Below are 4,228 nucleotides of genomic sequence, written 5' to 3' on the forward strand. Positions count from 1 at the left end.
TACCGTTTTTTTCGGGTGATCGGCTATCCAGGGATAACAACCTATGCAGCTAAAAGCCACTTGATTGTTATCCCAGAGGAGCGGGAGGGGACATCCCCCCTCCCGCCGCTCTCACCGGGCCTCCCATCCTACCAGGAGACCCGATCCTCGATCCCCCACTTCTGGTAGCTACAGACAGACTGACATGAAGTCAGAAATGGCTTTGTTTCAGTCTCCTGAATGTAAACACGGAAGCGATCTGAATACTTTGAAGTGCAAAGGAGGGATTGGAGGTCTTTTATCCCTCCATAAAGCGTACCTGTGACCACCTATTACTGTCACAAGGGATGTTTACATTTGATAAATTTTTTTTTTTTTTAAACACAACTTAATAATATGAAAAATAAATAAAATAAATATGATTATTTTTTTTTAAAGCACCCCCCTCCCCCCTGCGAGCTTGCGCAGCAAAGAAAATGCAAATGGAAGTCGCGCCCGCATATGTAAACGGTGTTCAAATCACAGATGTGAGGTATCACCGCAATCGTCATCCTCTGTAACTCTAAACTGCTAACCGTAAAAAGAAATTAAAGCGTTGCCTATGGAGATTTTTAGGTACTGTAGTTTGTTGCCATTCCACGAGTGCGTGCAGTTATAAAGTGTGACATGTTTGGTATTTATTTACTCGGCGTAACATCATCTTTCACATTATGCAAAAAAAATGGGCTAACGTTACTGTTTCATTTTATTTTAATTCATGAAAGTGTCCCTTTTCCCAAAAAGTTGCGTTTAAAACAACGCTGCACAAATACCGTGTGACATAAAATTTTGCAACAATCGCCATTTTATTCTCTAGATTCTCTGCTAATATATATATAAATATAAATGTATATATATATATATATATATATATATATATATATATATAATGTTTGGTGGATCTAAGTAATTTTCTAGCAAAAAAAATAAAATAAAATAAAATACTTGTAAACACCAAATGTCAGAAATAGGCTTAGGCATGAAAGGGATATATATATATATATATATATATATATATATATATATATATATATATATATATATATATACACAGTGCCTTGCGAAAGTATTCGGCCCCCTTGAACTTTTCAAGCTTTTGCCACATTTCAGGCTTCAAATATAAAGATATAATTTTTTTTTTTTTTTTTGTGAAGAATCACCAACAAGTGGGACACAATTGTGAAGTGAAATGAAATCTATTGGATTTTTGAAACTTTTTTAACTAATAAAAAAATGAAAAGTGGGGCGTGCTAAATTATTCGGCCCCCTTGCGTTAATACTTTGTAGAGCCACCTTTTGCTGCGATTACAGCTGCAAGTCGCTTGGGGTATGTCTCTATCAGTTTTGCACTTTGAGAGACTGAAATTCTTGCCCATTCTTCCTTGCAAAACAGCTCGAGCTCAGTGAGGTTGGATGGAGAGCGTTTGTGAACAGCAGTTTTCAGCTCTTTCCACAGATTCTCGATTGGATTCAGGTCTGGACTTTGACTTGCCCATTCTAACACCTGGATACGTTTATTTGTGAACCATTCCTTTGTAGATTTTGCTGTATGTTTGGGATCATTGTCTTGTTGGAAGATACATCTCCGTCCCAGTTTCAGGTCTTTTGCAGACTCCAACAGGTTTTCATCCAGAATGGTCCTGTATTTGGCTGCATCCATCTTCCCCTCAATTTTAACCATCTTCCCTGTCCCTGCTGAAGAAAAACAGGCCCAAACCATGATGCTGCCACCACCATGTTTGACAGTGGGGATGGTGTGTTGAGGGTGATGAGCTGTGTTGCTTTTACGCTAAACATATCGTTTTGCATTGTGGGCAAAAAGTTTGATTTTGGTTTCATCTGACCAGAGCACCTTCTTCCACATGTTTGGTGTGTCTCCCAGGTGGCTTGTGGCAAACTTTAGATGAGACTTTTTATGGATATCTTTGAGAAATGGCTTTCTTCTTGCCACTCTTCCATTAAGGTCAGATTTGTGCAGTGTACGACTGATTGTTGTCCTATGGACAGACTCTCCCACCTCAGCTGTAGTTCTCTGCAGTTCATCCAGAGTGATCATGGGCCTCTTGGCTGCATCGCTGATCAGTCTTCTCCTTGTCTGAGCTGAAAGTTTAGAGGGACGGCCAGGTCTTGGTAGATTTGCAGTGGTCTGATACTCCTTCCATTTCAAAATGATCGCTTGCACAGTGCTCCTTGGGATGTTTAAAGCTTGGGAAATCTTTTTGTATCCAAATCCGGCTTTAAACTTCTCCACAACAGTATTATGGACCTGCTTCGTGTGTTCCTTGGTCTTCATGATGCTCTCTGCGCTTTCAACAGAACCTTGAGACTATCACAGAGCAGGTGCATTTATACAGAGACTTGATTACACACAGGTGGATTCTATTTATCACCATCAGTCATTTAGGACAACATTGGATCATTCAGAGATCCTCGCTGAACTTCTGGAGTGAGTTTGCTGCACTGAAAGTAAAGGGGCCAAATAATTTTGCACGCACCACTTTTCAGTTTTTTATTTGCTAAAAAAGTTTAAATTATCCAATAGATTTCGTTCCACTTCACAATTGTGTCCCACTTGTTGGTGATTCCTCACAAAAAATAAAAATGTTATATCTTTATGTTTGAAGCCTGAAATGTGGCAAAAGGTTGAAAAGTTCAAGGGGGCCGAATACTTTTGCAAGGCACTGTATATATATATATATATATATATATATATATATATATATATATATACTATATTGCCAAAAGTATAAGAATGGCGGCCTTTACATGCACATGGACTTTAATGGCATACCAGTCTTACTCCGTAGTGTTCAATATTGAGTTGGCCCACCCTCTGCAGCTATAACAGCTTCACCTCTTCTGGGAAGGCCGTCCACAAGGTTTAGGAGTGTGTCTATGGGAATGTTTGACCATTCTTCCAGAAGCGCATTTGTGAGGTCAGGCACTGATGTTGGACGAAAAGGCCTGGCTTGTAGTTGCTCATCCATCTCTTTCTGGACCTTGCTTTGTGCACTGGTGTGCAGTCATGTTGGAACAGGAATTGCACCCCCCCCCCCCCCAAACTGTTCCCACAAAGTTGGAAGCATGAAATTGTCCAAAATATCTTGGTATGCTGATGCATTAAGAATTCCCTTCACTGGAACCCCTGAAAAAAAAAGCACATACCATAATCCCCCTTCCACCAAATGATTTGGAGGGGTGGCCCAATACTTTTTGGCAATATAGGGAGTTATTTACTAAAGAAAAATCCACTTTGCACTGCAGGTGCACTTGGAAGTGCAGTCGCTGTAGATCTAAAGGGGACATGCAAGGAAAATAAATAAAAAACAGCATTTTAGCTTGCACATGATTGGATGATAAAATCAGCAGAGCTTCCACTCATTTCAGATCTACCCCTTAGCCCTTGTACACACAGTCGGACATTCTGCCAACCAAATCCGTTGGATTTTGTCCGACGGATTTTGTCCGACGGATTGTGTCCGACGGATTGTGTCCGACGGATTGTGTCCGACGGATTGTGTCCGACGGATTGTGTCCGAAACTGTTTCATACACACGGTCGGACCAAGTTGTCGGAAAATCCAATCGTTCAGAAAGTGATGACGTTATTTCGTTACGACGGGACTACGTTCACGCTAGTAGCCAATAGCTTTGGTGTAGGAATTTGATCTGAGCAAGCGTGGCACTTTGTCTGATCGGAATTCTCTACACATGATTGGAGTATGTCCGATCGGACCAGTTTGTAGGAAAATATTTCCAACAAGTTGGAAAATTGGGTCTGACAGATATTCCAACAGAAACAGTCCGATGCATACCACACACAGTCGGATTATCCGACAAAATGATAGGACACATTCCGTCGGAATCTCCGACCGTGTGTACAAGGGCTTAGATTTAGAGCGACTGCACTGCCAAGTGCATTTTCAGTGCAAGGTGCTTTTGCCTTTTGTAAATAACCCCCATAGTGTTGGTGAGCGAGTTTGGGATGGAGGAACTTGACTGGCCTGACCTCAACCAAATAGAACACCTTTGGGATGAATTAGAGTGAAGACTGCAAGCCAGGCCCTCTCATCCAACATCAATGCCTGACCTCCCAAATGCGCTTCTGGAAGAACGGTCAAACATTCCCATAGACGCCCTCCTAAACCTTGTGGAAATACAGCATAAAGAAGACTAATTTCTGAGAAGAATTTATTTAATATTTACTTATT

The sequence above is a fragment of the Lithobates pipiens genome, unplaced genomic scaffold (assembly GCF_037356315.1).
Source record: "Lithobates pipiens isolate NorthernLeopardFrog02 unplaced genomic scaffold, aLitPip1_a1.2 Scaffold_8, whole genome shotgun sequence".
Classification (NCBI taxonomy): domain Eukaryota; kingdom Metazoa; phylum Chordata; class Amphibia; order Anura; family Ranidae; genus Lithobates; species Lithobates pipiens.